The 23607-nt window shown below is 51.9% G+C and overlaps 1 protein-coding gene across 3 annotated transcripts in view; it reads right to left on the bottom strand.

Annotated features, from left to right (window-relative positions):
- The window catches only part of AKAP13 (A-kinase anchoring protein 13), a 759080-nt gene that overhangs the window by 479740 nt on the left and 255733 nt on the right, over window positions 1–23607 (bottom strand). The window lies entirely within an intron of this gene.

Genomic DNA, 23607 nt, shown 5'->3' with positions numbered 1-23607 from the left:
TTTTGATAGACACTTCTAACCATAGATTCTGCAGCTTTTGCATTGCGGTACCTACCAGGTGGTGGGTCTGTGATCTGGAACAAAAGACAAAGTCCTGCAGGACTAAGTAGACAACATGTCTATCTTGACTGACCTGGTTGTGCAGACAGTAGTGCTTGAATGAATGAATGAATGAAAATATTTGTAAAGCGCGCGATGGCCAAAACGGCTTCCTGGCGCTGGGAGCTCTAAAGAACCGGACAGACAGGGCCAGGAGGATTAGCGGGGGTAGGCCAGGGCAAACAGAAAAGTTTTTAGCGCTTTACGGAACTGTGAAAAGATAGGGATCGAGCGCATAGAAAGAGGAAGAGAGTTCCAGAACCGGGGGGCAAGAACAGAGAAACGGGTTCCACCAGTGCGAGATTTGCGAAAACGGGGAACAGTGAGGAGGGCAGAAGATGATGAACGGAGAGTGCGGGCAGGGGTGTGAAGGGAAATCAGAGAATTGATGAAAGCCGGTGCAGAGTGATCAAGGGCCCGATAAACCAGGCACCCCAATTTGAACAAAGATCTCTGAGAAATGGGCAACCAATGAAGGGATTTGAGGACGGGAGTGATGTGATGGGTTTTGGGCAAGTGAAAGATGAGACGGGCGGCCTGATTTTGGATAGCTTGTAAGCGGCGGGATTCATAGGCAGGAATGCCAGCGAACAAGCTATTGCCATAATCAAGGCGGGAGGTAATAAGGGCAGAAATAATGATTTTAAGGGAGTCAAAAGAAAAGAAACGAGAGATTTTCCGGATCATCCGGAGGGAGAGAAAACAGGAGGACACCTAGGCACTGACCTGGCCATGCATGGACAGGTCCTGTCTGACCTTGATGCCCAGAGTTTTAACGGAGGGGACGGGGGTGGGAGGAGGGCCAAGAATGGAAGGCCAGAAGGCAGGGGACCAAGGGCTGGATGAGCCGCCAATCAGGACAAGCTCAGTCTTATCTGGATTGAGCCTGAGGTGGTTGGCGCTCATCCACCCAGAAATAAAGACCATGGTGGAGTGAAAAAAGGATAGAGAGTGAGAAGAAGAGGAAAGATCGAAGACGAGCTGGAGGTCGTCAGCGTAGTTATACACAGAGACCCCCAGCTCAAGAAGGGAAGAGATAAGAGGGTGAATGTAGAGGTTGAAGAGAAGGGGAGAAAGGGAGGAACCTTGGGGAACCCCACAGGGCACCGGGAGGGGGGAAGCAGAAAAGCCAGGAAGGTGGACGGCTTGAGAACGACCTGTCAAAAAGGAAGTGATCCAGGAGAGGACAGAGCCTCGTATGCCCGCTAAGCTGACACGGTCCAAAAGAATGTTATGGTCGACCGTGTCAAACGCAGCGGACAAGTCGAGGAGGATCAAAGCTTGGGGAGAGTTGACGTCGGCCTTGGCTTTAAGCTCGTCAAGGACGGCTAACACCACGGTTTCGGTCGAATGACCCGAACGGAAACCGGCTTGGTGAGAGGCCAGGAGCTGGTTCTGTTCAACATAAGCAGAGAGACAGGAAGTAACATAAGATTCGAGAATTTTAGAAAGATAAGGAAGAAGAGAGATAGGTCTAAAGTTAGAGAGAAGAGAAGAATCAAGACCAGGTTTTTTAAGAATAGGAGAAACAATAGCAGATTTAAATGAAGAAGGGACCGATCCAGTGGAGAGAGAGGCATTAAGAAGGGAGAGAGGGGTATCAGGACAGGAAGAAAAAAGGATTTTGAGAATGCGGGCAGGGGCACAGTCAGTGGGGGAGCCAGACTTAATTTTAGTGAGCAGAGCTAGAAAAGAGTCCAAGGAAAGGGGGGGAAAAGAAGAAAAAGAAAAATTAAGCGCAGAGGGGACAGAGTGGAGAGGAGTAAAAGGAGTGATCAAGATGTTAGATTTAATTTTAACAATCTTCTCGATAAAGAAGTTGTTAAGAGAAGAGCAAAGAGCCTGGGAGGGAGTGAAGTGAGGGCAAGCACGATCAGAGGTGGCCAAGTTGTTAACCAAAGAGAACATTTCTTTAGATTTGTTAGCCGAGAGCGCCACTTGGTCGGAGTTGCTTCATGAATGTATTGAGTGACATCCATGTAGCAGCCTGGTAAATATCCAAAAGAGGTCCATGAATGCCAACACAGTGGTAGCAGCCTTGGCCGAGATGGAATTAGCCAGCAACAATTTTGGAGGCTGCTTTTTAGCCAATGCATAGCATTTTAACTGAGAGGGAATCCTCTTCTGCACTGCCTTGCCTGCTTTGCTCCAGCAAATTCCACAAAGAGCTGAGCATCCACAACTTCCCCGGTACTATTGATGTAAAGGCTAAGAGCCTTTTTAGGATTCACTTGATGGAGTCTCTCCTATGAGGGGTGAGTTGAAGCGAAGGATGCCAATAGAGTGATGTTTTGTCTCCCGTAAAAAGGAGTGATAATTTGAAGGAGATAAGAAGCTCAAGTTCTCAATACCAGAAGGCAGGTTGAAGGAGAGGACTTGCAGCTCAATCACCCGCCGATGTTGTGGTGATGAGGAACACTGTCTTGAGGAAAAGAAGCCGTAGTGGGTTGGTTCAAAAGAAGTACACACCGGGAAGGTGATGCCCAAGTTAAGGTCCTACTAGGTCGTGATAAATTGAGAGGGTGGAAACAAATTGTGTAAACCCTTGAAAAATCGCATCACAATGGGGGATTTAAACAAAGAGGGGTGATCCGGCATCGTAAAAAATAAGCCAAAAGAGCAGCCAAAACACCAAAAGCAATATTTTGGATAACCTGGCTTGGACCACACCAAATCATGAACTTGTCGCACGGACAGGCGTGTACAGAATTTGTTAAGGGACACCTGGCAGGAGAGAGAGAGAGAGCGAGAGAGAGGGGCGGGAGGGGGAAAGGAGAAGAGGGTGAGGGGGAAGGGGGAGAGGGAAGAGGTGGTAGAGGGAGGGTGAGGGGTAGGGAGAGGGAGAGGGAGAGGGAGAGGGAGAGGGAGAGGGAGAGGGAGAGGGAGAGGGAGAGGGAGAGGGAGAGAGAGAGAGAGAGAGATTGGAAACCACAGCATGTAGTAGGGCTGATATTGTGCTTTCTCGGCTGCGGCGAAAAGACTGAGGAAAGGTTCTTCCTATTTGGGTAAGAGACTTTGCACCACCTCAACATGTAATAGGCACTCATGATCTGCTAGGCATCAGCTGCAGAGTTCGTTCACCCTAGTGTTTAGAGATTCCACTAGGTTGTGTACCACCAGGAAACTTCACCCTGCCCTGCCTCTTCCATAATACATGCTGTGGCGTTGTTTGTGAGCACCTGCACCAGCCTCACTTTGACGGATGGTAAGAAGAACTTCAACACCAACTGGATGGCTCGCAGCTCCAGAAGGTTAATGTGGAGTCAGTTGCCAAAGACCAGATGCCTCTGAATCCAACCTCTCTCAAGTAGCCACCCCAACCCAGATGCAACATGTCAGTCACCACTGCTAGCTCTTGATGAGGTAGGGTAAGGGGTCTAACGCTGACCCAATCACAGTTCAGTAGCGCCCATTGCAAGTCTTTTGCAGTCTCCTCTGCAATCTACACCTGATCGGAGGGGATCCCACTGCAGAGCTTGTATATGACACCTGGCATGCTTGACCAACAAGATGTAGGATGCCATCAGTCCCAGGAGCCTCAGAGTCCTTGTCATAGAGATCCAGGACAAAGGCTGGATCATAGACCAAAATATCCTGGACTCTCTCCATTACGGGGGTGAAGGCAAACAACTGCACTCAATCCAGAATGGCTCAGAAAAGGAGGAGCATCTGTGAAGGAGTCAGGTGTGACCTATGCATGTGTAAGGTGAACCTCAAGAAATAAGGGGGTTTGCCGGAATCTGAAGGTGGGGGATGACTGATTGGGGCAAGCCCCTCTTTAACAACCATTAGTCGAGGTAGGAGAAAACTGGAACCCCCAACCCTCGAAGATGTGCTTGAAATATTGACAACACCCAATAGGCACTGGAAAGGCTAAAGGTGAGCACAGAGAATTGAAAATATTCCTTTCCCACCATATACAGGCAGATTGCCCCATGGGCCTGAAGATGGGAATGTGAAAATAAAGAGTCTGGCAAATCCAACGCTACCATCAAGTATCGAGGGCAGACACAACATGGGCCAGGGTAAGCATAATACATTTGTACTTCTTCACCAAGGCATTGAGAGTGTGAAGGTCTAAATAGGCTTCCATACTACTCTGGCATCAGAAAGTAGCAGGAGTAGAATCCGAGGCCTACTTCTGATGTCGGTACATTTTCTACGGCTCCTTTGGCCAGAAGGGCCTGCACTTCCTGCCACAAGAAAGCTAGATGGTCCTCTGTCAGCAGTTATGTGGATGGCTGACGGTGCAGTGGGGGGGAATACGAAATATAAGGTGTAACCACGTCAGGCATTCTGTAGGACCCACATGTCAGAAGTTATCACCTGCGGCCCTGTCAGAAAGATCTGATCCAACCTCCAGCAGGATGGCTGGATGCCACAAAGGACACGCTTAAGCAGTTTTATGGCTGCGGCAGCAGGAGGGGTGAAAGATTGTGCTGCACACTGCCCCTGCTCTCCACATGGACTGTGAGTACTATGACCTCAGACATGGAAACGCGGTTCACATTGCTGAGCGGGTGACTTAATGGCAATATTGGGAGCTGCTACTATTGCCAGGAAGGGGGCGAATCTGTTGATGCTGCTCACATGGGGGTGGACAAGTGCAAAGAGAACGCCATGGCCCTGCTTCCCTTCTCATCAAAAAGTTAAGAGCCATTAAAAGGCATGTCCATTAACATGGACTGAATATAGCCGAAGAAGCCCGTGGAAATCATCCAGGCATGCCTACTGATGAACAAGTTACGTACCTTCGGTAACAATATATCTGTAAGAAACATTGGTTGGGTATAGATTCCTTATCTTAGAGTTACCCACAGGCGGCAGGCTGGATCCGGAAAGTTTTTCATCAGCTGTACCCCTGCATGTCGGTAGGTGGCGTTGGTCGACTCCAAGTCGGTCGTGGTCGCCGGCATGATGTTGCGGTAGCTACATAGACGCCGCCGTTGCCCGCTGACGTCCGTTCTGTACATGACTTTCCACGCCAGAAGACACTGACCACTGGTGCACAAAACTAGGGCCTTGAAAGGAAGTCCTTAACCCTAGAAGTCAGTTCGCAGAAAGGGGAGGATGGGTGGGGCGGTAAGGAATCTATAACAGATATATCGTTACCGAAGGTAAATAACTTGTTCATCTGAAAGAAACAGTTAGTTATAAATTCCTTACCTTAGAATAGATACCCCAGCAATACCAACCCCGGAGGTGGGTCCGCGCACTAGGCTCACACCAGAAAGCCCTGGAGAACAGAACGGTCACAGAAGCCGTCTCTAAACTCCGCAAAATGTTCAGTCCTGTGACAACAAAACGAATGGAACACGTCTAACATTTTGTCGACATTTGTGAACTGGGTGCAAATTTATTAAGGGACAAAAACCCATTCTCTGGTGAACCCAACTTTATGTGGGCATCCACTAGGGGGCGAGCAGTATACAAACTGGTGATTGATTTGTTGGTTTTTTGCCCCTCAGTCGATGTCTCGGCGTACCTCCGAAGAAGATCAATGCTGATCGAAACATGTAAGGACTTTGCCAGCATTCATTAAAGGGTTTAAAATCGCTGTGGAGTGTGGCCGTCTCCTTTTCCCCAAGAAGAGGTTTTGTTGTATATTTAACAGCGTGGTTCAGCCGTGAGCCTGCACTGCCAGCAAGAGCGTCTAATTTGCCCGAAACTGAATCGTTGTTTGTGATCGCCGAAAGCGGAAGGGCAATGGCACCGCCAACGACTGGCTTTTGCATGGTTTTCGATCGCCTTGAAAGTGGGCGATTTGAAACACAGCGAACCCAGACTGCAATTAACATTCTTAATAGAAATCATCCATATTCATTCATTCCTTCTGTTTTGTATCAAGAAACCAATGCCGAGTCCAATTCCTTCAGTGCGAGTGATGTTTCATTACTCCGCGAGTGCTGTTTCATTACTCCATACAGCGAAAATACTAGACTCGTTTCGGAGCGGCCACTCCTTCCTCACAGGTCTATGAGGTACCCGACCTCGCCGTGAGCCCGCCACCCTAGAGTGGCAGGAGCCCCGCGAAATTGCTGATGTATTTATTTATTTATATATATATATATGTATATTCACGAAGGTTTCCGAGTTAGATGTTCTCCAGGACAAAAGATGACTCGCACTCCAGGGTCCGTGTTTAACAATGTATGTTTATTGGCGACGTGTTTCGACCGGACGGTCTTTTTCACTAGCCCTATATATATATCAATCCATGGGACAGGAATAAAGTAATCTGATATATTTAAAGTCTCGAGTGTGCACCATACTTTGTTGCTACAGAGGATTGGAGAGAAAACACACACACACATTATATATATATATAGTTACAGGGACGTTATAGTTAGGAAATTGACTTAAAAAAGCCTTCGAAATTCACTGAAAAAACCAAAGGTTACAGAGACGTTATAGTGACCATGTCATGAATGATGTAATATGTGAGGACATAAGCAGTACACTGCGGAGGGCTGAGTTATAGTTATTTTGCTGGTAAGATACTCAAGATGCAAATTATTTTCTCCCTCTGCCCCTTCAAAAAGGCTGGAAGCGTCGCTGCTGGAATGTGTGTGTGTGTGTGTGTGTGTGGGAATGTGCCCAGGAACCATGCAGCTTCCGTGTCCGATTTTATGGACAGTAAGGCATCATCCACATGGTTTCCAAAGAGATTTTCCACATTGAATGGTATGTCAAGAATCTTAGCCTGATCATCTGGGTGGAACGATGTCGCTTTTAGCCAACCCTAGTTATGCAAGACTTCAGCAGCTGCCATTGATGGAAAAGCAGTAGATGTAATATCCATGACTACATCAATGATCACTGCGGAGACCTTTTCCCCCAGTATTTATTTTGCTTCTTTTCTCTTGTCCTCTGAGATAGTCCAAAAATGCTGAAATGTCAGACCACATCTGACAACCATATCTTCCCATTAAGGCCAGCGCATTGGAAGCCCTAATCAGAGTTGCCGCCATGGCTGGGAAACGCTTGCTGATATTAATCAATGTTCTAGCCTCCCTGTCTGTAGAAGACGAGCAAGGGGCAGACGGATTGTTAGACCGTCATTGGGCGGCCTACAATATAACCAAGTCAGGTCGAGGCTGACCTATAAGACAGGCTGGCAAGTTGTCAGGGGCCTTATACTTTTTATCCAGTTTTGGAAAAACAGCAGCCTCTGAAGCCGGTGTCTTAATCGGGTGTATGATGGTACAACGCATGCCTAAACTAGCATGCTTGTACCATGGGGTCTCTACCACGCCCGTGTTTTTAGCACGCATGCCTTTACCACACAACTTAATGGTAAAGACATGATGGGTAAAGGGGCATGTGGTCTAAAGATCATACCCCTGTCCCCTGCCTTGTAAACTGTCTCTTTTCTCTCTCCCTGCCCCCTAAAAATCAAACCCACACCCCAGATACTACCCTGAGCCCAGCCCCACGCCCTAAACTATCTCCTACGTCCCTAAACTACTGCTACCCTGCCCTGTAAACTGTCCCTTCTCCCCCTGCCCTAAGCCCTAAAAATTAAACCTATGCCCCAAAAACTACCCTAGCCCAGCCCCCCTGCCCTGATCCCTAAAAACTATCCACTACCTCCCTACCACGATCCAGATCCATGCCCTGTAAACTGTCCCTTTTCCGCCAGCCCTGTGTCCTAAAAAAAAAACCCACACCCCAAAAACAACCCCGACCTCAGCCCCCCTGCTCTGAGCCATAAACTATCAATACATCCCTAAACTACCCTGACCCTTCCCTGTAAACAGTCCCTTCTCCCCCTGCACTGAGCACTAACAATTAAGCCCTCGCCCCCAAAAACTACCCCGCCCTGAGTCCTAAAAACTATCCTCTACATCCCTAAACTACCCCGACCCTGCCCTGTAAACTGGCCTTTCTCCCCTTCCCTGAGCCCTAAAAATTAAGCCCATACGCCAAAACCTACCCTGACCGAGACCCCCTGCCCTGAACCCTAAAAACTATCCCCTACATCCTTAAACTACTTGACCCTGCTCCCCGCCCTGTAAACTGTCCATTTACCACCTGCCCTGAGCCCTAAAAAATAAACCCACAACCCAAAAACGACCCCGGACCCTGTCCTGAGCCCTAACCTATCCCGACCCGGACATGTAAACTATCCCTTCACCGCCGACCCGAGCCCTAAAAATTAAGCCCCTGCCCAAAAAACGACCACGACCCCAGCACTGAGCCCTAAAAACTATCCATTACATCCCTAAACTACCCCGACCCTGCTCCCTGGCCTGGAAACTGTTGCTTTTTCCTCCCACCCGTAGCCCTATAAACAGTCCCACACCCTAAAAACTACCCAAGCCCCTCCTTAGTCTTAAAACCTACTCCCACCCTGATAAACTACCCCTTCACCCCTAAGACCCAGCCCTACTTACTTCACTGTCCTCTCCCGAGTCTTCAGAGTCCAAGTCTTCCTGTCTTCCCCTTCCGCTCGGCAACTTGACAGCGTATGCGTGCTTAAGGCAATCGTGGTACGGCTTGTGGGGAAGAGGCACGCCGGGCTCAGCCCATGTTGTTAAGGCCATTTCTCGTCTTAATTCGCTTCAATCCCTCTAGCCAGATAAATTCTACTATTTGGATAGATCTTAATGTGCATTGGGCCGAATTCTTAAAGTCAAAAAGAAAGGATTTGCTTTGTTTAGCTGGGAGCAGTAAGTCGAAGAGCTTGGACAATCTTTTGAGAAGCTCAATAAAAGCCACCAATATCAGCTGGAGGTGTGTCCGCAAGGGCTGGGGTTGATGACGCAGATAATGGGACCACATAGTTTGTACCATTCTGGGTGATCCCCTGACGTGTTAAAAGGAACGTCATCTTTTTCTGGCTTTTGATTCCCATCACTGTTGCCAAAAGGTATCTCAAATCATGATAGGTGGTAACACTGGCCTTCACTTTTGCTGTGGTCTCTTAGGGCTCCTTAGAAGAGATACCGGCTCTGAAGAGTCCAAGTGCATTGGGGTGTGCTGTGTCTGGGCACTGACCTCAGGAAATATCTTATAGTAGTCAATCATCATGTGTAAATCGATGACTAAAGATATAGGGACCGCAACAGAGAATCCCTGGCCATAATGCTGTTCTTCTTCTGGCTCATTGTAAGTGTAATGTTCTTGGAAGGTCTCATATTCTTGAGCCGACCCAGACATCTGTTTCGTACAGAATTATCACTTTCTAGATCGCCAGAAGGACCTTGTTCAGCATCCGGTTTCCTGACACAAGATATTTTGCTATGTGGGCTGTATGCATGGCCAAAGAAACCCTCATCCCGATTCCTGCATCTCCAGTGCTGGAGGCAAAGGAGACAATTTTGAAATGCCATGATAAATATGGCACTTGAATGGCATTCCTGAGATAAATACAGTGTCTTTCACAGCCATCGACAGTGCAGCCGATGGGGCAATTGAGGATGTTAGCAGCAGAGATGGAGCCGAGATCAGGAACAAATAATGGTGATTAGGGAGATCTTCTGTGAGAGGGAGAAGGCTCAGCAGGCACCTTACCCCTCAACCTCTCAACACTAGTATTACAGGTATGGGATTTTTGTCCTCTTTACCTCCTTGTCAGATAAGGAAGAGCCCTAATTGTTATGTTTTTCTGAGGAAGAGTGTCCCCTTTCTTCGCAATAATACTTTGTTTTCTTCTTCAGCAGCAAGAGAAGGAGCCTTGCAGTCCTTGGGGGTTTTGGATAGTCCGGAAGGTGGGTCGGCTATGTGTGATGTCGTCAGCAGCAAGAACAGAAGCCCGCGTCACCTATATAGGGCCCACTTCAGTGTGCTGCTGTCAGTTACTTTTCTCGACTTTCCACACCAGAAATGCACAGCCATGAAGAGCACTGACTTAGGTGTGTTTTTAAAAAACTAGGGCCATGAAAGGGAATGGCTCCGATCCTAGAAACATGTCCGCAACGCATGGAGGATGGGTGAGTCGGTAAGGAATCTGCTGTTGTCCACGACTGGGACTCCACAGTGCGATGCAGTGGTAGCAGCTTTAGCTCTGGTGGAATTAGCCCTTAAGCCTTCAGGAGGTTGTTTCTTGGCCAGAGCATAGCAAATTTTGATGCAGATGATGACTGTTGTAAATGAAGAGATTGATCCAATAAGTGTAGAGAATACAACAATGACCCACCGGAAGATGGTCCTCTTCTGCACCACACAACCTTTCTTCGCTTCGACGTACCTCAAAAAGAGTTGGTCATCCACCCAGAACACTTTTGTGCAGTCAAGGTAGAATGAAAACACTCTTTTTGGGTCCAGGCGGTAGAGTAGTTGCTCTTCTTTAGAGGATTGTGAAGGAGCGTAGAAGGTGGGCAAGATAACAGATAGCCCTACATGAAATGGAGTTACCACTTTTGGAAGGAAAGAGGCCCTAGTGCGAAGCACCAACTTGTCAGGGAATATTATGAGAGAGGGGGGCTTGAACGATAAAGCCTACAGCTCACTCAACCCTCAAGGCAGATGTAACTAGGAAGGCTGTTTTGATGGTGAGCAGCCGGAGGGGCAATTATGCTGGGGAGCACACATTGGGAAAGTGAGAACCAAATTAAGGTCCAACTGAGATACAATAAAAAAGGTAGGTGGGAATATATGTACAAGGCCTTTCAAAAATCTATATACAATGGGTGATTTAAATTAGGAGGGTTGGTCTGGCAGCCTGAGGAAGGCCGACAAAGCCGAAAGATAACCTTTCAAGGTGCCCAGAGGAGAGCTCTGCTGGGAAAGGGACAAAATAAAAAGTAAAATATGAGAAAGGGAAGCAGAAAGAGGGTCAATAGACTTTTCTGTATAATATATTACGCATTTGTTCCACCAGCAGGCGCATGCCATCTTAATGGAGGAACACCTGGCTTCCAGAATAACATTGCAGACTTTGGGAGGAAGGTTGAAAACCATCATTGCGCTCGATGTCCACACCAGGGTGCATAGACTTGACAGCTTTGTGTGGACGACCCTCCCCTGCTGCTGCGAAAGAGGATCCTCCCAAAGGGGCAGGATGTCAGAGGATCAATGCTCATTTGTAGAAGCTTGGGATACAAGACCCTCCATGCCCAGTCTGGACCCACAAGGATGACTTGGACCCGGTCATTTCTGATCTTTTTGAGAACTCTGGGCAGGAGTTGTATAGGCAGAAAGGCGTACAGGCGGTCTGAGCTTCACTTGAGATGAAAAGCATCTCAGAGCGAGAACTGCCTTGGAAACTCCAGCGCACAAAACTTCTGACTTTGCACGTTCTCTGCAAAGGCGAACAGATAAAACAAAGGATCTACCCTCTGCTGACAGAGACCTTGTGCCACCTCCAGATGGGGACGACGTAAATGATCTGCTAGGCATCGACAGCTGAGTTTGTTTGCCCTGGCGTTGAGGGAGCCTGCAAGGTGTTAAATCACCAGGGATATGCCCTACTGTTCCAGCGTTGTCCAGCGACGCTGGGCCTCTTGACAAAGACTCCATTGCCCCACTCCACCCTGTTTGTTGCAGTACCACATGGTGGTGGTTTTGTCAGTGAACACTTGAAATAGCCAAATAGAAGACGGCGAGGACGTAGTAACTAGCACGGATGGTATTCTGGCTTGCTTCACAAAACATTACCCACAGCTGTATGAGCACAGGGACACGGCAGATGAGGAGGAAATAAATAGGTACTTCGAGGACGTCGCTTTGGTGTGGTTATCAAGGGGGCAACAGGAATTCCTTATGCAACATATTACGAAGGAGGAGTTTAGAGAGGCAATAGCCGCTTTCCCAAATGGCAGGGCAGCCGGTACGGATGGTTTGTCCTCTGAATTCTATAAAGCATATGCAGATCAGTTGATACCACACTTGGCAATGGTCTTGGAAGAGGCGGTTGACTGCGGCCGGCTGCCAACCACAATGAGAGAGGCGCTACTGGTAGCGCTGCCTAAGCCGGGAAAGCCCCCGAATAAATGTGATTCGTACCGCCCTCTCTCCCTCATGAATACCGATGTAAAAATAATAGCTAAAGTTTTGGCCACGAGATTGCGCTTACTTCTCCCAGTCATGGTGCTGCCGGATCAATCTGGATTCGTACCGCTCCGATCCACTACTCATAATCTGAGGGCTCTGTTTGCTGTGCTACATCTGCTTAAGCCGGAGCTAGCTGCGGTGGCTGTCATGCTGGACGCTGCCAAGGCCTTTGATTCAGTGGCGTGGAGATATATGATAGCCATATTACACCGAATGGGGGTGCCTTTTTTCTTTACATCATTGGTAACGCTCCTGTACACTGAGCCCATGGCAAGGGTGAGGATCAATGGTCATGTCTCCAGCCCATTTCCGGTTCAGAGGGGAACGAGGCAGGGCTGCCCTCTCTCGCCCTTGCTTTTTGCTATTGTGATGGAACCGCTGGCCTGTATCTTGAGGCAGAGGTATGCAGAGGCGGCGCTGAAGTTCCCTCTCAGGTCTTTGGCAGTGTCCATGTATGCCGATGACATGGCCCTTTATGTGCGCGAACCTGCTCTACATCTAGAAGCCATACTCCGAGAGTTTATCAAATTTGGGCGCCACTCCGGTCTGACCATTAACTGGGACAAATGAACAAGTTACTTACCTTCGGTAACGATATATCTGTAAGAAACAGTAGTTAGTATTAGATTCCTTACCTTAGAATATCCCCAGGCGTCAGTCTGGATCCGGAAACTTTTGCGTAGCAGTACCCCTGCGCGTCGGTAGGCGTCGTCTGCAGGCGTCCCCTGCGGCTCCGCGTCGTCGGCGTCGTGATGACGTCGCTGGAGTATATAGACGCCGCCTCCGCGCGCTGACGTCAGTTCTTTGCACACAGCTTTTCCGCGCCAGAACACGCAGAGCCATGTGAGAACCAACACTGGTGCCATTTGAAAACTAGGGCCCTGAAAGGGATGTCCTTAACCCTAGGTATCAGTTCGCAGAACGGGGAGGATGGGAGGGGCGGTAAGGAATCTAATACTAACTACTGTTTCTTACAGATATATCGTTACCGAAGGTAAGTAACTTGTTCATCTGAAAGAAACAGGTTAGTATTAGATTCCTTACCTTAGAATAGATACCCCAGCAATACCAACCCCGGTGGTGGGTCTGCGAACCAATACAACCTACACCAGAAAGTCCTGGAGGACCGAACGGCCAAAGAAGCCATCCCTCCGGACTTGACTGTCCAGGCAGTAGTGCCTCGCAAAGGTGTGCAGCGAGGCCCACGTGGCCGCCTGGCAAATGTCCTGCAAAGGGACTCCCCGGCCCAGGGCAGTAGTAGCCGCCGTGGCCCGAGTGGAATGGGCCCTCAGCCCAACAGGAGGCTCCTTCCGAGCCAAAGAGTAGCATGCTTTGATGCACAGGACGACCCACCGAGAGATGGTCCGTTTCTGTACCGCCCTTCCCTTCTTCTCACCCACGTAGCCAACAAACAGTTGGTCATCCACCCGGAACTGGCGTGTGCGATCCATATAGAATGAAAGCGCACGTTTTGGGTCCAGACGATGGAGCCGCTCTTCATCCTTTGAAGGATGCGGAGGCGGGAAGAAGGAGGGCAAGGTGATGGACTGCCCAATGTGAAAAGCAGAGACTACCTTGGGCAGGAAAGAAGGTCTAGTCCGAAGAACCACCTTATCAGGATGAACAGACAAGAAAGGAGGTTGAATAGAAAGAGCCTGGAGCTCACTCACTCTCCTGGCAGAGGTGATGGCTACCAGGAAGGCCGTCTTTAAGGTGAGAAGACGGAGAGGACAGAAATGAAGGGGCTCAAAGGGAGCGCACATCAGGAAAGTCAAAACCAAGTTCAAGTCCCACTGAGGCATCACGAACGGAGTTGGAGGATACATGTGCGTGATGCCCTTCAAGAATCTTAACACAATAGGGGACTTGAACAAAGATGGCTGATCAGGTAGCCTCAAGAAGGCGGAAAGGGCAGAAAGATAGCCCTTGATAGTGCCCAGAGCAGAGCCCTGCTGGGCAAGGGAAAGGAGGAAGAGGAGAACCTCAGACAGAGGGGCAGAAAGGGGAACCACAGCCTTTGCTGTGCACCATGCCACAAATCTGTTCCACCGGCAGGCGTATACCGACTTTGTGGAGGGACGCCTGGCTGCCAGAATGACATCACAGACTTCAGGAGGCAAGTCAAATGGCCTCAACTGTCGCCGCTCAATCTCCACGCATGGAGGTGGAGACTGGACAGGTTCGGGTGGAGGACCGTCCCCTGCTGCTGCGACAGAAGGTCCTCCTGAAGGGGCAGGCGGATCGAGGGACCGACTGTCATGCTGAGTAGCTCGGGATACCAGTACCTTCGAGCCCAGTCCGGAGCCACAAGGATAACTTGGGCCCGGTCGCGCCTGATCTTCTTCAGCACTCTGGGCAGAAGTGGTATAGGCGGAAAGGCGTACAACAGACCACAACTCCACTCGCGCCGAAAGGCGTCGCCGAGCGAGTGCCGTCTTGGAAACTCCAACGCGCAGAACTGATGACATTGCGCGTTCTCTTCTGTGGCGAATAGATCTAACCAAGGCTCTCCCCATTGCCGAAAGAGGCCTCTCGCCACATCCGAGTTCAGACGCCATTCGTGATCCACCGAGCACCGACGGCTGAGTTCGTCCGCCCTGGCGTTCAGAGAACCTGCCAGGTGTTGAACCGTCAGAGTCACGCCCTGACGTTCCAGCCATTGCCAGAGGCGCAGAGCCTCCTGGCAAAGGGTCCACGACCCCACACCGCCCTGTTTGTTGCAGTACCACATGGCGGTGGTGTTGTCCGTGAACACCTGCACCACACTCCCGTTGACAAAGGGGAGGAATGCCTTCAGTGCTAGGCGAATCGCCCGCAGCTCCAACATGTTGATATGGAGCCGGGATTCCGCCGGAGCCCAGAGGCCTCTGATCTCCGCCTCTCCCAAGTGGCCACCCCAGCCTTGGAGGGACGCGTCCGTCACAACCACGTGCTCCGGTTGGGGAAGGGAGAGGGATCTGCCCCTGACCCAATCGCGGTCCGTAAGCCACCACTGCAACTGTCTCGCAGTGCCCTCCGAGATCAGGACATGGTCGGATAGGTTGCCCTGATGCTGGGCCCACTGAAACTTCAGGTCCCACTGCAGAGCCCGCATCCGCCACCTGGCGTGATGCACCAGAAGGATGCAGGAGGCCATCAGCCCCAGAAGCCGCAGCGTCAACCTGACCGAAACCCGGGATAACGGCTGAAAGATGGGAATCAGAGCCTGAATATCCCGGACCCGCCGTTCCGGAGGATAAACCCGAAACTGCGCCGAGTCGAGAACCGCTCCGATGAAAAGGAGCTTTTGAGAGGGACACAGGTGTGATTTCGGCACATTGATGGAAAACCCCAGCTCGTGCAGGAGGTCTGCCGTCATCTGAAGGTGGTGGACGACTGTCTGGGGCGAGCCCGCCTTCAACAGCCAGTCGTCGAGGTAGGGGAAGACTGAAACCCCTAACCGGCGCAGATGAGCTGCGACCACCGCCATCACTTTCGTGAACACCCGTGGGGCGCTGGTAAGGCCGAATGGGAGCACGATAAACTGAAAGTGCTCGTGGCCTACCGTGAACCGTAGGTAACGCCGGTGGGCCGGCAGGACGGGGATGTGAAAATACGCATCCTGCAAGTCCAACGCTACCATCCAGTCTTGTGGGTCTAGAGCAGCCAAGACCTGAGCCAAAGTCAACATCTTGAACTTCTCCTTCCGGAGGAAGCCGTTGACGTTCCGTAGATCCAAGATAGGACGCAGGCCTCCCTTGTCCTTCTTGGGTACCAGAAAGTAGTGGGAGTAGCAACCACACCCTACTTCTGGCCCAGGAACGCGCTCGATGGCCCCCTTGGCCAAGAGGGCCGTAACTTCCTCCTGCAGAAGTTGCAAGTGGTCCCCCGACACACGGTGGTTCTGCGGTGGCATGGCTGGAGGAGTGGACTCGAAGGGGAGGGCATAGCCCCTTCGGACAAGCTGCAGCACCCACCTGTCCGATGTTATCGCGCGCCAGCGGGAGTGGTGATGGAGAACCCTGCCACCCACTGGCGTCACGTGAGCCCGAAAGCTCGGACTAGGAAGGCTTGGATGCAGCAGCGGAGGGAGGCGTGGACTGACCACGCCGCTGGCCTCTACCGCCACCACGGCGGAAACCACGGCCGCCACCGCGCTGGGGAGCGTTCTGCGTCGCGTGGCTGGCAGCACGTGTGGGACCTCCCCTCCCTTGGCCACGAAAGGGCCGAAACGAACCCGTCTGCTGGCGCTGGGTCGAAAGACCCAAGGACTTGGCCGTGACCCTGGAGTCCTTGAAGCGCTCCAGCGCGTGGTCCGCTTTGTCACCAAACAGGCGACTGCCATCAAATGGCATGTCCATGAGTGAATTTTGGACGTCTGGCGAGAAGTTGGCATATCTCAGCCAAGCATGGCGACGAATCGCCACCGTTGTGGACATCGCCCGTCCCAACGAGTCGGTCGTGTCGAGACCACAACGGATCGAGTACCGCGCCGCATCCCGGCCTTCAACTAAGGCCCGTGTGAGCTTGTCCCGCACCTCCTGGGGACATTGCGGCAGACACTCCTCGACCGTATCCCACAGGGAGTGGGTGTAGCGGCCCAAGAGGCACGCGGTATTACAAGACCGCAGTCCAGCGCTCAAAGAGGAAAAGACCTTTTTACCAAATTGGTCATACCGCTTTGATTCCCTATCGGGCGGAGCCGACGGAAATGCGGACTGCGAAGTGGAGGCCTGGATCACCAGACTCTCCGGGGAGGGATGGGTGGATAAAAAGGCAGGGTCGTCCGAGCATGGACGGTGACGCCTCGCGACATTCCGGTCAACCGGCGCACCAGAAGCGGGCCTGGACCAGGTGCCCGAAAGGACATCCGACAGGGCCTCATTAAACGGCAGCAGAGGCTCCTGGGGGCATGACTGCGGTTTAAACACTTCGGTCAGAATGTTCGGCTTGACCTTCGCGACGGGGAGCTCAAGGTGCAAGGCCTTGGCAGCCCTCATCAGGACCACCGAATAGGCAGCACCTGCCTCAGACGCCACAGGGGACGGAGAGACAAACCCAGGGTTGGGCGACTCGTCCAGGCCACTGGCATCACCCAGATCACCTACCCAGTCCACATCATACTGGCAGGCACGGGATAGAGGGTCCTCAGACCCCTCCCAACCCTCTCCATACTCATCGTCATCATACCCATATTCCGGGTCGACGATATAGACGTCGGGGTCAACGGGCCCCATCGGCGTCGAATCCGGCGTCGGCCGACGCCGGTCCGACTCCGCGTCCGGAGTCGGGGAGGAAAGGGGGGTGGCGCCGCGCGGCGTCGGTGCCCCGACGCCGGCCGGAGCCGACGGCGGAGTCGCTGCACCACGCGGGGGCGGTACCACGGGTTGGCCCACAGGAACCGACGCCGGAGAGGCCGGGAGACCAGCCGGCGACGGACCAGAGGGAACCAGCGGCGCCGGGGCCGGAGCCGCCGGCGGCGCCGGGGCAGGAGCACCCGAACCGCTTGGGCCCCCAGACGGGACCGACGGGCCCGCAGGCGCCGAAGGCCCCGCCGGAGAAGACCTCGCCCTCATAGCAATGAGGAAGGCCTCGATCTCCTCACGCGACGCGCCTTCCCCAGGGACCGACGGGTATGGGGTAGACGGCGTCGGCGACCCACGCGGGGCCGCGGGGGTGGGGTCACCCGAGCCCCCGGCCGCATTACGCGGGCGTCGGGGGGAGTCGGGGGTGCGATGGCGACGCCCCGACTTCTTGTGCTTACCTGACGAGCCGGAGGAATGGTGGCGACTTCCGGAGCGCCCATGGCGGCTCCGCGATCGTTCCCTCGACCGCTCCCTCGACCTCCGACCGGACCGGGACCGCTCTCGACGCGGGGCCGACACCCGGAGCTCGAGAAGCTTGCGGGACCGCTCCCGCCTAGCTTTTCCAGTCAAGGCCCGACAGTCGACGCAGGACTCCACGTCGTGGTCCGCGCCCAGACACCGGAGGCAGAGTCGATGGTGGTCGGTGACCGACATCATGCGGTCGCACTCGTCGCAGCTCTTAAACCCAGGCATCCTACCGGCACCGTAGAAAGATTAATTTTACAAACACTTGGTCAAAAGACCGGAGTACTGCTCTTCGGATCTGCGCTAACTGGCGCGGAAAAAAGAAGAACTGACGTCAGCGCGCGGAGGCGGCGTCTATATACTCCAGCGACGTCATCACGGCGCACGACGCCGACGACGCGGAGCCGCAGGGGACGCCTGCAGACGACGCCTACCGACGCGCAGGGGTACTGCTACGCAAAAGTTTCCGGATCCAGACTGACGCCTGGGGATATTCTAAGGTAAGGAATCTAATACTAACCTGTTTCTTTCAGATCTGTTGTGTTGCCCCTCACAGATGCTACTTGCCAGATTCCCTTAGAATTTCCGTTGGAATGGGCGACAGAGTCAGTTCGGTATCTGGGCATCTGGGTACATAGGGACAGCCAAGAAATTATAAGGGCTAATTATGGAGTGGCCATCTCTAAGCTGGAGGATCAGGTGGCGCGCTGAATACGACTCCCTCTGACTCTGGCGGATCGAGTGTCTCTAATTAAAATGGTGGTATTGCCGAAGTTTCTTTATCTCTTTGTCAACATCCCTGTCCCGCTGAAATCATACTTTTTTGCCAGACTAAGGTCCCTACTGATTACTCTAACCTGGGCTGGTAAGAAGCCGCGTGTAACATGGGAGGTACTGACCAAACCATACGAGCTGGGGGGCTTTGCTGTACCTGATATGAAATTATACTATTTGTGTGCGCAAGCACATTTTGCAACCTACTGGCTATATGCTCCTCCATATACCCCGCATGTGGCACTAGGAGCCAGTGCTGTTATGCCGAAGCCGCTGAGGGCCATGATAGTTAATGATCACTCAGTGTTTGATAAAGGTGAGGTTGACACTGTGAAAGTCACGGCGGCCGCCTGGCGGGAGCTGGGCAGACGAGCAGCCAGGATGCCGTTATATGCACCTGCCATGCCACTTCTCCATCACTCAGAAATCTCGGTGTCGGGCGAGATTGGAGGTTTACAGATTTTGCAGGGAGCTGGGCTACATACTATGGGGGACCTCTTCCCTGGGGCCTCGTTCCTCTCCTTACAGGCTATGACAGACCACTCGGCTAATGCAGTTATGTCTACCTTTACATACGTCAGGCTTCGGGCTGCTGTTCATGCTCTGTACCCTACATATCCGGAGGAACCGTTGACACTTGGAGCTTTGCAATTGCTTTATACCACTACGGACAGGGCTAAGTTGCTTTCTAAACTGTACCAGGCTGCGCAGGAAGATGAGGGGGGTGGCGCTGTTCTGGCCAGGGCTCGATGGGATAGAAGCCTCCCAGAACCACTGAGTGATGATGAATGGACCGAATGTTGCTCTATGACTGGAGGTTACGTGGTCAATGGCAATTTTCGTCTTCTGCATTATAAGTTTGTGCATCAGTGGTATTACACGCCGGTCCTGCTGGTTCGATATGGCCTCCGAGTGAGTGCTCAGTGTGTCCGGTGTGGAAAGGATGATGCGGACTTTGTGCATCTGGCCTGGGGCTGTTCACGTGTGTATGCCTTCTGGGGGGCTGTCTCTGAGGCGCTCACTGCCATGACGTCGACTGAGGTTGTGCTGGATATACGCCTATGCCTCCTGGGAATAGCCTCTGGTATAGCTGCGACATCGAGACGTCTCATTGTGTTGGCGCTCCAATTGGCTAAACGAAGGGTTGCTATGGAGTGGGGGGGAGGAGGGCACCTGAGGTACAATTGTGGCTGAATGACATGGCTTAATGCAGAGATCAATTGAATTGTTACTATGAGGGACTGCCAGCGAAGGCACGACCACGAGATATATGGGCTCCGTATACGCAATATATGCTTTCTCTAGCTGATGTTGATAGCACTGGGAGTGGGAGTGCCGGCTCGTTGGACAGAGGGGGTGAACCTGAGTGAGTGTTTCCCGCGGAAATGAATGCCGTGTGTCGTGCTTAGTCCGGCTGATCCACGTGTCTGTCTAGGAGGTCCACATGGGCCTTGGGAGTTTATCACAGTCCGAATGCCATTTGGGTACCTGCTGTTTCTTGTAAAATGATGGAAGTACTTGACAAGTCTGTATGCCCTGTCTGATAACTTTCTTGTTATTAGAGGGTTGAGTGTATCTTTGTCATTCTACCTCACAGACTCGGAATACTCACTGGGACCGGGAACTAGGACCGACCAGGTGGGAGTTGGGGATTGTTGTTACTTGAGTTTGTTACAAAAAACTGTAAAATGAGACCGAGATTCTATAAGAGCGATGTGGCTGCAGTCTTCTAATGAACACTGAACATTGCCTCTTGACGACTTGGGGTGCCTTTCCGTGCTGTGCCTTTTCATGCTGTACACTTGTACCAATGATGACTATATGCGAATTCAGCTATTTCAACTGGTGCACTGATTGCGGCCGGCCCTACCAGTGGGTTGTAGGCACACCGCTGTGTATATGTATTATGTGCAATAAAGGTCTTTAATAAAAAAAAACAAAAAAAAAAAAAAACACTTGAAATAGCCTTCCTCTGAAAGGCTTTTAATGGCAATTGGATCGCTTGGAGCTCCAGCATGCTGATGTGGAGTCCGGATTCCGCCAGGGACCAGAGTCCTCTGATATCCACCTCTCCCAGATGGGCGCCCCATCCCAGAAGTGACACATCTGTCACTAATGGGAGATCTGGTTGGGAAAGGGAGAAGGGTCTGCCCCTGACCCAACTGTGGTTTGTCAGCCGCCGAGTAGGTCTTGTGCAGTTCCCTCTAAGATCTGGACCATGTCAGAGAGATTCCCCTGATGCTGAGCCCACTGGAACTTTAGGTCCTACTGCAGAGCCTGCATACGCCACCTGACATGCTTTACCAACAGGCCTGCATACGCCACCTGACATGCTTTACCAACAGGATGCAAGAGGCTATGAGGCCCAATAGCCTCAGAGGCAGTCTCACCGAAATCCAGGACAGAGGCTGAAACATCAGAATCATAACCTGAATATCCTGGACTCGCTGCTAAGGAGGATAGGGTCGAACTGCACTGTGTCCAGAACAGCTGTGATGAAAGAAAGCGTCTGAGAAGGAGTCAGGTGTGAATTCAGCAAAACCCCACTGAATGCAGGAGGTTTGCTGTAGTCTGAAGGTGGGAGACAACAGCCTGGGGCGAGGATGCTTTCAAAAGCCTGTTGTCAAGATAGGGGAAGACTGATACCCCTAACCTGTGCAGATGAACTGTAACCACTGCCATCACCTTGGGGGGCACTGGTAAGGCCGAAGGGGAGCACGGTGAACTGAAAGTGCTTGTGATCTACCTTGAACCGAAGGTAACGTCTGTGGTCCGGTAGGATGTGGATGTGAAAATATGCATCCTGCAGGTCCAACGCTACCATACTGTCTTCTTGGTCTAAGGCAGGAAAGACCTGAGATAAAGTGAGCATCTTCACTTCTTCTTGAGGAAGAGATTGACTGTCCGAAGAACTAAAACGAACTGCAACCCTTTGTTCTTCAGAATCATAAAGTAGCAGGAATAACAGCCACTGCCTACTTCTGAATCAGGGACCCTCTCTACAGCTCCTTTGGATAGGAGAGCTGTAACTTCCTCTTGGAGCAATTTTAAAAGATCCTCCGGCAGGAATTATAGATTTGGCAGAATGGGAGGAGGAAAAGAAAGGAATGGAAGAGAATAGCCATCCTCAATGATCTGCAAGACCCACTTGTCCGATGTTATGGACCTCCAGTGGGGGAGATGATGATAGATTCTCCGCCCACCTGGAATGGTGTGGTCTTGCAGAGTCAGACTAGGAGTGCCTGGAGCCAGTGGTTGCAGAGGGAAGGGAGGCCATTCCTTGGTTGGAATGAACCGCTCCCATGTCCCTGCACAACTTGGGAAATCTGCGCAGGGCAGTGGCTCACATAGTGCGGACGCAGCTGAAAACCCCTTTGATTGCCAAGAAAGGGGCGAAAGGTAGACTGTACCAAGGAGCAGAAAAAAAGCCCAAGAATCTGCCCGTAGCTCGAGAGTCCTTGAACCGCACCAGGGCTGAGTCTGCCTTCTCCCCAAAAAGCTAAGTTCCATCAAACGACATGTCCATCAGATTTTCCTGGACATTGCCGGAGAAGCCAGTTGTCCTAAGCCAAGTGTGGCGCCGCAAGGCAACTGTCAATGAAATTGCTCTGCCCAGTGAATAAGTTGTGTCAAGGCCACACCTTATGGTGAATTTTGATGCATCTCTCCCGCCTGAGAGAGCACAGTCCAGGCCTCATCTGGCACTAGTAGCAGCACTTGCGCAACTGCCACCCAAAGGGAGTGGGAGAAACGGCCCGATAACCATGTGGTATTCACTGACCACAATGCCAGGCTGGAGGAAAAAAACATATCCTTTCCAAGTGATTCCAGACTTTTGAATTCCCTAACCGGAGGGCCAGAAGGGAATGCACCCTGGAAGGTAGAAGTCTGCACCACCAAGTTTCAGAGGTTGGGTTTTGGCTGAAGAACTTAGGGTCGCACGGAGCCAGGCGATGGTGGCATGCAATTTTCCTATTCTCAGGAGCCCCTTTGTTAGGCTTGGACCACGTGCCTAGAAGGACATCAGTGCCTCATTGAACAGCAAAAGGGGTTCAGAGGTGGAAGCTCCAGGTTGAAGCACTTCGGTCAGGAGACTAGTCCTGACCAGCACAGAGGGCAATTCTAGTCCGAGGACCTCAGCTGCCCTCTTAACCACCATGTCATAAGATGCCTTGTCCTCCGTAGCCACAGTTAGCGGAGACAGCATGCCAGTATCTGGGAAAGTGTCCAGTCCACTGGCCTCCCCAAGTTCCCCATACCATCCATCTGCTCTGCAGAAACATTCTGGCCTTCTAAAGGGTCCATAGACATCTCCCATTTCTCTCCCGAGCATAAAGCATTCTCAAAATGTTCAGGTGACGACATAGAACCCTTGGGTTCCGTCGATGTCGAGATAAGGTTGGGGCTGGCACCGACTTTGGGTCTGACGTCGGGGGAGGTCACGTTTGCACAACCAGCGGCGTCTGGATCAGATCCCCGAGGTCCCACTGGCGCTGTGGCCGGAGCAGACTGCATTGAATCAGATGGGGCAGGGTCAGATGGGGGTCCGACCCTGCAGGGCATGAGGGCTCACTAGAGGTGTCAGCCCACTCAAATATGCAGCGCATGGCCATGTAAAAATCTTTAATTTGAGATGGGGTTGCTCCGGCTACCGGAGAGGGAGGCGTGAAGTCGGCCCTGGCTCCGCAGAGCCGTGCCTGGACATCAGTGCTCCTTACCTCGTTCAAAGGATGACAGTCGAAGTGAAGATGAAGTCGGCTTGTACTTCTTCTTGTGCCTCTTTCCAGAGTGTCCCAATGATGCTGAGTGGGACGAAGACCTCGAGTTGAACAAAGAGGACTTGGGGTTCCCGGGGTGGTCCTGCGACCACCTACTCTTCGGTTGGGACTTGGATCTCTGTGGAGTCTTGCTGGAAGGTGTTGACTGT

This window comes from Lissotriton helveticus, chromosome 3_1, assembly GCF_964261635.1.
Source record: "Lissotriton helveticus chromosome 3_1, aLisHel1.1, whole genome shotgun sequence".
Taxonomy (NCBI): Eukaryota; Metazoa; Chordata; class Amphibia; order Caudata; family Salamandridae; genus Lissotriton; species Lissotriton helveticus.
The sequence above is the reverse complement of the archived record's forward strand: the minus strand, read 5'-3'. Positions and strand labels throughout refer to the sequence as shown.